Source organism: Moschus berezovskii, chromosome 8 (genome assembly GCF_049115385.1).
Source record: "Moschus berezovskii isolate FMDL1 chromosome 8, NW_MosBer_1.0, whole genome shotgun sequence".
Classification (NCBI taxonomy): Eukaryota; Metazoa; Chordata; class Mammalia; order Artiodactyla; family Moschidae; genus Moschus; species Moschus berezovskii.
The window spans coordinates 42729561-42743215 of record NC_142467.1 but is presented as its reverse complement, the minus strand read 5'-3'; the positions used below and the strand labels follow the sequence as shown (position 1 = coordinate 42743215).

At 43.6% G+C, this 13655-nt stretch overlaps 1 non-coding gene and 1 pseudogene across 1 annotated transcript; both read right to left on the bottom strand.

Moving 5' to 3' along the window:
* Window positions 1-1020: 1020 nt before the first annotated feature.
* Window positions 1021-12687, bottom strand: LOC129558962 (plexin-A1-like; annotated as a pseudogene).
* LOC129559679 (small nucleolar RNA U89) lies at window positions 9269-9498 on the bottom strand. The gene has a single exon (XR_008686620.2). It is a non-coding gene; the product is annotated as a small nucleolar RNA U89 (small nucleolar RNA).
* Window positions 12688-13655: the final 968 nt, after the last annotated feature.

Genomic DNA, 13655 nt, shown 5'->3' with positions numbered 1-13655 from the left:
CATGAATCACAGCACGCCAGGCCTCCCTATCCATCACCAACTCCCGGAGTTCACTCAAACTCATGTCCACAGAGTCGGTGATGCCATCCAGCCATCTCATTCTCGGTCGTCCCCTTCTCCTCCCGCCCCCAACCTTTCCCAGCATCAGAGTCTTTTCCAGTGACAACCAGAGATTTCATAGCTTCATTTTTAAAACTTAGTCATGAATCAGGTATTACAATACACTAGTATTTTAAATGACAGTTGGAATAAGTTATTTACTTGCTTGAATTTTAAAAAGGTTTCTCCTTTTTCTTCTTAGTCTCAGAAATTAGAGATGGTCTAGATACTAGTTCCTGAGAGCCCTGGTAAAGTCTTTACATCTCAAGGCACCAGGAGAGAAATGCGAACTTCTCCTAGGAGGAACAAGTCCAACTTCCCACCTAATCACCCAATCCAGATTTATCCAGCCTCTTTCAACCAACCTCGCAGTGTCTTCTAACTTCAGGGAGGTGGGAGAGAGGGGAGCAGTTATCAATTATACACTGCCAAATAAAACTCAGGATCGTCAGTCAATAATCAGGAGACATGAGAACCAAGAAATGTCTACTCAAATTCATCTGGACTCGTCGAGGATGCAGACAGACACAGAGATCCTGCTGGTCTTGGAAGTACCAAGGGCTCTTGATCCTCATTAAGTTCAAGCAAAGGAAAGTCTGGCCTGTGTCTCTTCATGGTCCCCAAAACAGTCAACTGAAATAATAATGCACAATGTACCTGTGAGTTTCTGTTTTATTTGGAGACTTACTGAGTACAAGGAGATGGCCTCTCAGAGAGCTCCGAGGAACTGCGGTGGGGTGCAGGAGGGGATGTCGGCATGTCTGTGATATTGAAACTGTGCAGTCAAGGGCACACAGTAGAAGGCTGCTAGTCACCAGGAACAGACATCTCAGTTAACTGATTTTAGTGCTTTTCTAAGGATGGGAAGGTGAAAGAAATTTGGATTCATGAAATTTTCTCTCAAAAATATCATCTGAAGGCCTATTCTGCCAGTTTTCCCAGAGCACAGGATGTCTCATTACTGATCTCTGCCCTGACTGCTTTCAGGGTGTGTTGAGAGTCAGCTACTGTCATGGCTACAGATTCAATCTTGGTAGAGCCAAGTGGGGAGCAACATTCTTTAGAAGCCACAAGAATTAAGCAAAAATGCAAATAATTATGCCTACCCATTCATGCTACAGGATGTCTCAGGCCGCATCTTACTGAGTGATACAGGAGACTGTTTCAGGAAGCAGAGTCTGGACTAGACAGGTTCAGATCACAGCTCTGTCACTTGATTTCCTCATTTGGAGAATAGCACTCAAAATATTTGCTCTATCTCTATTTTATAAAAGTTCATAAGAATTTTTATTATGAGAAATAAGGCTGTGGGAGCCCTGTCTGGGGATGCTTCAGTCTGAAGAAGGCCTTGGTTGGAGGAGGCTCAAGTCTTAGAGTTTCCTTGACCTACTTGAACACAAGTTCCCTCCTGTTGCTAGGCCTTCACATGCTGTGCCCTGAACTACTTGCTAAAAATTAACTCTTCCATAAAACCAAGAGGTATGATTATATGTCTTTAATAGTCCTCCTAGGGGTCGCAATAGTCGGACATGACTGAAGCGACTTAGCAGCAGCAGCAGCAGCAGCAATAGTCCTCCTAGGGGTCGCAAAAAGTTGGATACAACTGAGCAACTAAGCACAGCACAGTTTTATGATGCTATGCGTGTGAATTCAAGTAGGCAACAAGAGGTGTTCTACCAAAGAATAGCATATTTCTGGGTATCTGCTTTCCTCTTTTTCACTGCCTCTATACTCTTGGAGGGGACCCTATTGACCCCACTTCAATCAGCACCAAAGGCTAGGGGGGAAAATCTGAAATGCCTCATACAAAAGTAGGCCATGTCTTATTTATTTGGGAGACACAGCCAAAGCCCAGTATATCAGTGATAAAAATGTTCTAATTTAATTCAATTCTAACACTCTTATTAATAATATATTGACAGTAACAGAGCATGATTCAATGCATCAAGGAGGAAAAATATCCAGAATTGTGCAATCAGGCAGAGACAGGAATAAGTAAGCAACTAATTAAATTGGACAGAATGATAAAAACGATAAACTTATAATAGGACTACGTCACTACCTGACTTACAACCCTCCTATGGTTCTTTCAGGGAAAAAAAAATCTAACTCCTTACTCAGATTTACAAAACCCTCAGTTCAGTTCAGTTCAGTCGCTTGGTTGTGTCCGACTCTTTGTGACCCCATGAATCTCAGCACGCCAGGCCTCCCTGTCCATCACCAACTCCCGGAGTTCACTCAAACTCATGTCCATCGAGTCGGTGATGCCATCCAGCCATCTCATTCTCTATCATCCCCGTCTCCTCTTGCCCCCAATCCCTCCTCCCAGCATCAGAGTCTTTTCCAGTGAGTCAACTTTTCTCATGAGGTGGCCAAATTATTGGAGTTTCAGCTTTAGCATCAGTCCTTCCAATGAACACCCAGGACTGATCTCCTCTAGAATGGACTGGTTGGATCTCCTTGCAGTCCAAGGGACTCTCAAGAGTCTTCTCCAACACCACAGTTCAAAAGCATCAATTCTTCGGCAATCAGCTTTCTTCACAGTCCAACTCTCACATCCACACATGACCACTGGAGAAACCATAGCCTTGACTAGACAGACCTTGGTTGGCAAAGTAATGTCTCTGCTTTTTAATATGCTATCTAGGTTGGTCATAACTTTCCTTCCAAGGAGTAAGCGTCTTTTAATTTCATGGCTGCAATCAGCATCCGCAGGGATTTAGGAGTCCAAAAAAATAAAGTCTGATGCTGATTCCACTGTTTCCCCATCTATTTCCCATGAAGTGATGGGACCAGATGGCATGATCTTCGTTTTCTGAATATTGAGCTTTAAGCCAACTTCGTCACTCTCCTCTTTCACTTTCATCAAGAGGCTTTTTAGTTCCTCTTCACTTTCTGCCATAGGGTGGTGTCATCTGCATATCCGAGGTTATTGATATTTCTCCCGGAAATCTTGATTCCAGCTTGTGCTTCTTCCAGCCCAGCATTCCTCATGATGTAGTCTGCATATAAGTTAAATAAGCAGGGTGACAATGTGCTGCCTTGACATACTCCTTTTCCTATTTGGAACCAGTCTGTTCTAACTGTGGCTTCCTGACCTGCATATAGGTTTCTCAAGAGGCAGGTCAGGTGGTCTGGTATTCCCATGTCTTTCAGAATGTTCCACAGTTTATTGTGATCCACACAGCCAAAGGCTTTGGCATAGTCAATGAAGCAGAAATAGATGTTTTTCTGGAACTCTCTTGCTTTCTCCATGATCCAGTGAATGTTGGCAATTTGATCTCTGGTTCCTTTTCTAAAACCAGCCTGCCCCACCAATCTCTCAGATTTCTTTTACCATTCTCTCCTTGCCCACAGGGCTCCAACAAATGGAGTTCCTTCAAATGTATCCCTACTTTAGGAGCTTTTCCCTACTGGTGCTTCTGCCTAGATCCCTATTCTTTCACCCCATCATTTTCAAATTTCTTCTATTCATTCTGATCTCTGCTTAAATTTCACCTTCTCAGACATTCCCTTGGTCCTTCTATCTAAAGCAGCCAACCAGTCACTGCCTTTTTTTCAGTTCTCTGAATTTATTTACCTTGTTTCCTATGATGCATTTGTGTGTGTGTGTGTGAGAGAGAGAGAGAGAGAGAAAGAGACAAATCCATCTCTCCATCTCTCCTCCCTCTTGTACAGTGATATCCAATAGGACATTCTGTGATGCTGGAGCTCTATGGGTGTTGTGCAAGCACTTGCAATCTGCCATTACAAGCAACGAATTAATTTTTTTTCCATTTAACTTGATTTATATATAAGTTTAAATAGACAAACATGGCTACTGCGTTGGATGGCACTTGACATAGACTATAAATAAATCCCTTCAAGGTAGGCCACTCCCTTTCATTCTCTATCCTGGAAAACAACTTGTTAGGGATGCAATGGGTATTGACTGAATAAAGAATGAAAGCACAAAGGCACAGAGAGAGACTGTTGATTGACTGAGGGATTGGAGTTTTGGATGGGGGGAAGTCTGTTCAAAATGTGACATATGAGCTTCACAACTGAGAATGGGAAATAGGTAAAGGGTGTTAAGTGGAAGAAATGATGAGTAAGAGGCAAGACAGGGACATAGAACCAAGGCTCTGTGATGTGCAGTAAGTGTACAATTCCATAGGACTGACTGAATTTTCTGACAAGCTGTCTCCCACGGGAGCCCCCTATGTCCTCAAGGGTCCCAAACAGCACAATGGATTTTTTCAATTTGAGCTATTCAGCAGTTGCTACTCTAGAATCAACTTTGTGACCCCTTGAAGATATATCCCAGTTGAGGAATAAGGTTCAGGCAGCAAACGTGAATTTCCAGCTGCTTCCTCCACAGGAAATGAAGCCCCAGTGCAGGCACAGAGAATAGAGGATCAGACTCACCTTTGAGAAGGAATGCAGGGGCCACTATGGTGAGAAGCATGAGGACCTATCAGGAAGCTACTGCAATATTTCTGTCTGCGGGTGCTTCAGTCTGAAGAAAGCCTTGGTTGGAGGAGGCCCTAGTCTTAGAGCTTCCTCGACCTACTTGAACACAAGCTCCCTCCTGTTGCTGGGCCTTCACACATGTTGTGCCCTGAACTACTTGCTAATAATCAACCCTTCCATAAAACCAAGAGGTATGATTATATGTCTTTCACAGAAGAGACGAGGGCGAGCAGCTCAGGCCCTGGTTGTTTCAACCCAGGACCAGCAGGACTTCCTGCAGAGTGTGGAGTAATAGCCTAAAGATGACTCCAAGCGATGTGGCCTGAACAACTGGAAAGACTGGAGGTGCCACCAACTGAGATAGGGGTGGCTGTGTATAACAGTTTGGGAGGAAATAGCGTGGACTTCAGACATTTGAGTTTGAGATTTCTCAGACACCCAAGTGAAAACTGTTCAGGAGAGGGGATCTGGGCTGAAAATACTTATTTGAGAGACATCAGCCTAGAAATGGGATTTTAAAGCCATGAACCAGAGTTGATGCTCAGGGGATGTCCTTGGCTTAGAGACTAGGCCCTGGGGCCTTGTGCAAAAGGTGGAGGTGGAAGAGACACCATCACACACATAGAAACAAGCCAGTGAAGCAGGAGGAAAGGTAAATAGTTAATGGGATCCTACTGCAGCCAAGTGAAACAAATGCATTAACAAAGAGGCAATGATCATGAATCAAATGCCGCAAAGGCAAGGAATGAGATTTGCCTATAAGACAGAGCAACCTGGAGATCATTAATGACCTTAATGAAAGCGGTTTCGCGCAAGAATAGTTGAATGACTGTTCACGTTCCCAATCTATGTTACATCTCAAGAAAAGGGTTTACCAGGAAAGGGAAAATGAAAAGAGAATTAAAAACTGAAGTCAGGGAACTCTTTCAAGGAATTTTGTGACAAAAAATAAAAGGGAGGGGGAGTTTGGAAGTAGGATTAAGAGAAAGATGATAAAAATAACAGCATGTTTGTATGATCTGGAGATGACTGAGTGGAAGAATTGATTTGGGCAAGGAAAAAATGCATGGAGCAATACAGGGACAGAATCACTGTCCAATTAGGGGATTCTACTGAGACATGACTGCGGATAGCACATCTTCGAGAGCAAATGGATGAGGGACTCAAACATGACCACTTGGAAGTGCTGAGGTGCCACTGGAAAGCAAGGGGTCATGAAAGCAAGACCAGCCCAGGAGGTGCCTGTGGAAAGCAAGGGGTCATGACAGCAAGATCAGCCCAGGAGGCCAATGCTCTCCAGCTATCTGCAATTGCCAGCTATGAGGAAGAACCCACATCAAAGATAGTTATTTTTTAAACCTTCTCCAGTATTTAAATAATTCCATCAATTATCTTCCCCATCTTAAAGCATTCAGGCGTTTCCTAAGACCAAAGTTGAAACTCTAAAAGCTGCCCAAAAGACTTCCCAAGCTAGCCACACCCTTCCTTCTATCCCAAGCCTAACAAAACTCCAAGCCAAAACTTGCTAATCTTTGCAAGATCAAGTTTCTAACACACACAAGAATACTATCTAACCTGCAAAAGTCAGAAGCAAATATCAGGCTCCTCCTTTACATTTTACAAATATTGTAACTTTACAAACCACAGACATTGATGACCAAAATTGTTCACATAGATACACATACTCCTATTCCCATTTCCTTGACTACTATATAACACACATCTAACAGATAAGGAGAGATTCAACAAAGGGATGTATTGACTTTAAGTCACACAGCTTTTGTTTCTTTGTTTGTTTCTTCCCCTTGAACGCCTTGTGGGATTTTAGTTTCCCAATCACAGATCGAATCAATGCCCCATGCAGTGGAAGCTCTGAGTCCTACCACTGAACTGTCATGGAATTTCCCACACAGCTTTCAAGTGAGCCTCAATGAGTAGTCCTTCCTCCAAAGGTACCACACAATTCTGCTCAGGTTAATTTTACTCTCTCTTTCCCTCACTGATGTTGCCCAGGGAAAGTTTAAACAATTCCAGTGTGTAAGTCCATGATTCTATTCCTCTCTCAAGAGATAGAAATCCATTTTATATGAATGACCCAATTTCTATTGGGTCATTCATCATTGTGTTAAGATTCCATATTTTACTGAGAAAGTTCAAGCAGCAAAGTTCCAGTTTTCTCTTCAGCGTAAGACAGAGGTGGATGTAAGTACATCCATCAATGTATTTGGATTCAATCTGTGATTGGGAAATCCCACAAGCCATGCAGGGGGACCAAAAAAACAAACAAAAGCTGTGTGACTTAGAGATAATACATTCCTTTGCTGAGCTGAAGAGAAGTACAGTAGTTTCCAGAGAATTATACTTACAGGTGAGTTAGGAGGTAGTTTTCCAGCTTCTCTGGTGGTCTGTCACTGATTCTGTCTCTTTTCTCTTTATGGGTAAAGATGGAATTCTTGTCCTTATCTCTTTGCCACACCTTTCCAGAGAATGTTGGAAAGTATCTTTAGAAGTTAAAATTCTCTAGTCTGCCAGTCTTTTTGCTGGTTTTGATCCAGTCACTAAACACATTACCAGGAGATTTTAGTGAGTTGAAGTAGAATTTGCTCTCTGCTAGGCTGCTTTTATTTTTTAATTGAAGAAGAGTGGATATACAATATTATACAAGTTACAGGTGTATAATGTAGTGATTCACAATTTTTAAAGGTTATGCTCCATTTACAGCTATTATAAAGTATTGGCTGCTGTACAATATGTGCCGTATAGTATATCCTTGTAGCTTATTTTATATCTAGTGGCTAATACCTTTTAACCACCTACCGTTGTTTCCTCTCCCCCATTCCCTCTCCCACTGGTAATCACAAGTTTGTTCTCTATATTTGTGAGTCTGTTTCCTCATCAATTATATTGACTAATCTGTTTTATCTTTTACATTCCACATATAAGTGATTTCAGTACTACAGTATATTTCTTTCTCTGACTTATGTCACTAAGCATCAGTTCAGTTCAGTTCAGTCACTCACATGTCCGACTCTTTGCAACCCCATGAATCATAGCACGCCAGGCCTCCCTGTCCATCACCAACTCCCGGAGTTCACTCAAACTCATGTCCATCGAGTCGAGGATGCCATCCAGCCATCTCATTCTTTGTCGTCCCCTTCTCCTCCCGCCCCCAATCCCTCCCAGCATCAGAGTCTTTTCCAGTGAGTCAACTCTTCGCATGAGGTGGCCAAAGTATTGGAGTTTCAGCTTTAGCATCAGTCCTTCCAATGAACACCCAGGACTGATCTCCTTTAGAATGGACTAGTTGGATCTCCTTTCAGTCCAAGGGACTCTCAAGAGTCTTCTCTAGCACCACAGTTCAAAAGCATCAATTCTTTGGGATCAGCTTTCTTCACAGATACCCTCCAAATCCACCGAAGCTGTTGCAAATAGCAACATTGTGCCTGTATATATACACATTGTAACTTCTTTATCCATTCATATTTATGGACAATTAGGTTGCCTTCATATCTTGGCAACTGTAAATAAGGCTCCTATGAATATTGGGGTGCATATATCTTTTTGAATTACTGCTTCTTTGGGGGGACGATATATAACCAGGACTGGAATTGCTTAGTCCAACCATAGTCCCATTTTTAGTTTTCTTATAAACTTCCATAATGTTTTTCATTAAGGCTGCACTAATTTACATTCCCACCAACAGTGTACAAGGGTTCTCTTTTCTCCATATCCTGCCAACATTTGGTTTTGTGTTCTTTGTTATGAAAGCCATTCTGACAGGTGTGAGGTGATACCTCATTGTGGTTTTGATGTTTTGATTTGCATATCCCTGAAGAGAAGCAATGTCTAACAAGTGCTTGTTGACCATCTTCATGACCCCTTTGGAAAAATGTCTGCTGAGGTCTTCTGTCCATCTTTTAACATGTTTTATTTTGACGTTGCATTGTATGAACTGTTTATATATTTTGGATATTAGACCTTTATTAGTCATATCATTTGCAAATAATTTCTATGTTTCATTATGTTGCCTTTTTGTTTTGTGATGGTTTCCTTTGTTGTGCAAAAGCTTTTAAGTATAATTAGTTCCCATTCATTTTTGTCTTTCTTTTTTTTTTTTTTTTTCAGCTTCAGTAATAAAAATTTATTGAGAATTCCTGGGGTGGTGGTTATCACCTCTGGATCACGAGGGAGGAATCAACACCGTAGCAAATCACTGAGAAATCACACTATCCCCAAACCCCTGGCCAACACAGGGAGGAAAGTCATTGCCCCAGAAATGGTCAGTCTTTGTTCATCAGAAGGGTTGGGAGGAGTGATGCAGAAGGACCTTCTCATGATGGTGGGATGGGGATGGGGTGGGTCCCAAGGTGACTCCTCAAACACCAGGGCAAAAACAGATCCACTTTCTCCCTGGAGGCAGAGTTCTTGGTCAACCAGGCTCATTTCTTACCCTTGATGAGACTGTCACTTCCCCGGGTGAAACTTTCATCCTGGAGGTTGAGCAAGAGGTTGTCAGCAGTGAGATAGATACGATTCTGTGAGGTGGCGATCGTCTTGGAGATGTTCTGGGCTGCCCGGATCTTGCGCAGCTTGATATAACCTGGGTTCTTGCTCAGGGCCTCTCCCAAGTGAGCAGGATGCAGTTAAGGGGCCACACGAGGTCAGATCTCAATCTGTCCAGTCCTGCCTACTCCCTCCACTTGGCCCTCCCCTGGGCTGTCAGATTCAAGGTTGAGCTCAAGTGGCTCGTGCCCAGCCCCACCTGTCGGCCTCCCTGCAGGCAGCTGCCAAGAACTGGAGGCAGCAGCAGACGTGGAGGTGAGGCCAGCCTGCTCTTGATCTGCCTCATGGCAGGGAGCCAGCCCTCGAGTGCTATTTTTGTTTTTCTTTCTCTTGCTTTAAAAGGAGCAGATGCAAGGAAACAAAGCTACTTTTTTTTTTAACGTACAGGTTTTCTAATTCAACATGTATTCTCTCGCTTGCTGACTGCAACATGGGGAAACCCAACCACCACACCCCCTGGTCAATACATCCTGCTGCCAACCAGGCCAATGGGTGTGACCTGAGACCTCAACACTCCCAGCTGCCTGAGCAAAGTAAGCAGGAGTCCATTGTTCCCCTAAACAATGAGCAATGGCCCCCAGATGTCCCCTTGCTCCAGGGCCAGCATGCTGTTGGGGAGCCAGACTGAAGCCTCTGAAAGATTGGTGGCGGGTCAGGGAGTAGGGAGGAGGGTGGTCATGACTGCCCCTGGGACCTCTACAGCTGAGAGCTCAGCCTGAGGCAGGGTGTGGGGGATGGAGGGCATGGTGAGGGGGAATAAATGAGATAAACTTACACTCATGACAGAAGCCCCAGGCCCCAATAAATCCCAGAGGCACAGCCCTGAGGACAGAACAGAAAGTCACTTAGGCCCTGGGTGGAGCCATCCTGCAACCCCTCCATAGGATGGACACTGGGCCTGTCTCTGGGTGAGGTCAATGTGTCACTCCAACCTCAGCCATGGACACCATGTGGTGAATCAAGAGGATGGTGGCTGTGGGTGTGTAGAGGTGAGCATAGGGGTGCTGAAACATAGCAGGTGGGTGGTGATGGCGCTGACAGACTTTAACTCATCATGACTGAGCCCTGGGCATTCAGTCTCCCCACCTGGGCCACAAGCCAGGCCCCCATCCTCATACTCTGCCCAGGAAGCCAGGCACAGCTGAACCCTCCCAGCCCCTGGGTCTAGTCCTGGCCTTGGCAAAATGGTCTCTCCCTCCCAGAGGATCCAGCCTCACCTCCAGGGCCTTAGCAGTCACCTTAATGTCCCAAGAAGGCCCCTGGTCACACCTGGGTTCCCCAACCCCATGCCAAGCAATTCTGGGCATCGAGGGTGCTTCAGGCATCCTCTCTTCCACACCAATTAAGAACTGGGACTCTGGCAGGCTCCAAGGGGAAGGTTAGTGCCAAGGGAACCAGGACTGAACACATGGCCCCCAGCACAGGGCACTTGGCACAGTTGGGACCAGGCCTCTTCTACAGATCTCCCAGCTCTGGTTGCTAGATAGGGGCCAGCCCCAAATTCACTCAAGTCCCCCTGGTCAGATGGTCATAGGCCAATGACTCAGCTACTCAGGGGTACGGTGTGTACTACTTGCTCCAGCTTGCTCCAAAGCAGCTGCCACCAGGTCTGCTTATCCTTCCCCAGGGCTGTGTCGGGGTCTCGTCCTTGTACTTGGTGATGTAAGAGTAGATATCATGCAGGATACTCATGCGATTGAATTGACTCAGGTCCAAAGTGAGATATGCACTTGGATCCTGGTAGCTGATGGCAGGCCATCTGGGTGATGTTGGCATAGTAAATCTCCACCTAGCTCTTGTAGCTAAGGATGTCTTTGGTGTGGTGCAGCTTCTGGGAGGAAAAGTCCTTGCCCAGCTCATGCTCAGATGTGGAGCAGGAATCTGTGAAGGCCTAGGCCACCACTGACAGGCAGGCGTCAGTGCTGCTGCTCTTGTGGATGTTGAATAGGACCTGTCGGTTCTTGATCATCTTCAACCAGAAGCACAGGAACAGGCAGTTTTTCTTCCAGGTGTGATGCATATCTGCAACATATATCTGGTGCCAATCGGCCAGCTCGTCCAGGAAATCAAACATGTACCTGATGGCCAGGAGCAAGGCTGAGCCCCAGTGCATGCTGAAGATGATTTGGAAGAGGGCATCCATAAACTTCTGTAGTGTGCCCTTGATGGCCAAAAGCCGCATCAGGAAGTTCTTGAAGACCGTCTTGCTGCCTCAGTCACCTCTAAGCTGTTCCAGGTGGTCATGGTTCTTGACCAGGAACACTGCTATTTTATATCAAAGAGTGCTCTGCCCATGTTTTCCTCTGGGAGTTCTATGGTTTCTGGTCTATTTACGTCTTTAACCCCTTTATTTTTGTATGTGATATTGAGTGAGTGAGTGAGTCAAAGTCGCTCAGTTGTGTCCGACTCTTTGCGACCCTGTAGACTATACAGTCCATGGAATTCTCCAGGCCAGAATACTGGATTGGGTAGCCTTTCCCTTCTCCAGGGGATCTTCCCAACCCTGGGATCGAACCCAGGTCTCCCACACTGCAGGCGGACTCTTTACCAGCTGAGCTATCGTTCTTCTACCTGTAGCTGTCCAGGTTTCCCAGTACTTCTTTTTGAAGACTGTCTTTTCTCACTTGTCTATTCTTGCCTCTTTTGTCATTGATTAATTGACCAAAAGTATATGATTCTGAATTCTCCATCCTCTTCCATTGATCCTTCTGCCTGTTGAGCCAGTACCGTAATGTTTTGGTTACCATAGGTTTGCAATATAGTCTGAAGTTGGGGAGTGTGATTTCTCCACCTCTGTTCTCTTTCTCAATATTGTTTTGGTCGTTTGGGCCTTTGTATTTCCACATAAATTTTAAAATTGTTCCTAGTACTTTGAAAGATACTATTGGTATTTTGGTAGGGATTGTATTGAATCAATAAATTGCCTTGGGTAATTTTAACAATATTATTTAACAATATTAATTATTGATAAATATTAATAAAATATTTTCATTAATAATTATTAATATAAAATTTGATATATAACACATAATACATTATATAATCATATGTATATTAAATAGTATATAAAATATATGGATATTTATATATTTATGTAAAATTTAAAATATAAATTTATATAAATATTGATAAATATTATAATCAACACTTAACAATATTAATTATTTTAACAATCATTTTAACACTATTAATTCTCCCAACCCAAAAACATGGTATAATTTTCTATCTGTATTATCTTCAGTAGTTTGCCAAGTACAGGTCTTTCACCTCCTTAGGCAGTTTTATGCTAGGAATTTCATTCTTTTTGAGGTAGGCTGTTTTTAAAAGATTCAGTACAGGTCTTGAGTTAGGGTCAGACTTTAGACCTGAAAAGTCATAGGAATTTTGAGACTGTTTATACAAGAAAGGACTTTAACTACCTGGGGCCAAACCTCGTGATCTGTATGTGAATAAACTGAGGACCAGAGAGAAATAGAGGAGAGGACCCACAGAAGTCACTCGGGACAAATGCAGAAGGGAAAGCCAGGTTCACCTACCCCTACTCCACTGTTCCTCTTCCTCAACAAACATCATTCCACCAATGTTTTTGTTGTTGTTGTTCGCAACACTCAGCTTGTGGGATCTTAGTTCCTCAACCAGGGATATAAAGCCACACCCTCTGCAATCATAGCTCTGAGTCCTAACCAGGGAACTGCCAGAGAATTCCCATTTATTTCACCAAATGTTCATCAAGCATCCCATACTAAGCAATGGAACATTTTAAGTAGATAAAGCAAACCCACAATCTCCACCCTTGAAAGTTTATGAAAACAAGCCACCACTTTCAGGATGAATGAAGTCATCGTAGGAAACAAGCTTATGGTTACCAAAGGGGAAGGTGGGAGATAAAGTAGGAGTATACAATTAACAGATACACACTACTAACAGAAGCAGAAGATATTAAGAAGAGGTGGCAAGAATACACAGAAGAATTGTACAAAAAAGATCTTCACGACCAAGATGATCACGATGGCATGATCACTCACCTAGAGCCAGACATTTTGGAATGTGAAGTCAGGTAGGCCTTAGAAAGCATCACTACGAACAAAGCTAGTGGAGGTGATAGAATTCCAGTTGAGCTACTTCAAATCCAGAAAGATGATGCTGTGAAAGTGCTGCATTCAATATGTCAGCAAATTTGGAAAACTCAGCAGTGGTCACAGGACTGGAAAAGGTCAGTTTTCATTCCAATCCCAAAGAAAGGCAATGCCAAACAATGCTCAAACTACCGCACAGTTGCATTCATCTCACACGCTAGTAAAGTCATGCTCAAAATTTTCTAAGCCAGGCTTCAGCAATATGTGAACCATGAACTTCCAGATGTTCAAGCAGGTTTTAGAAAAGACAGAGGCACCAGAGATCAAATTGCCAACATCCGCTGGATCATGGAAAAAGCAAGAGAGTTCCAGAAAAACATCTATTTCTGCTTCATTGACTATGCCAAAGCCTTTGACTGTGTGGATCACAATAAACTGTGGAAAATTCTGAAAGAGGTAGGAATA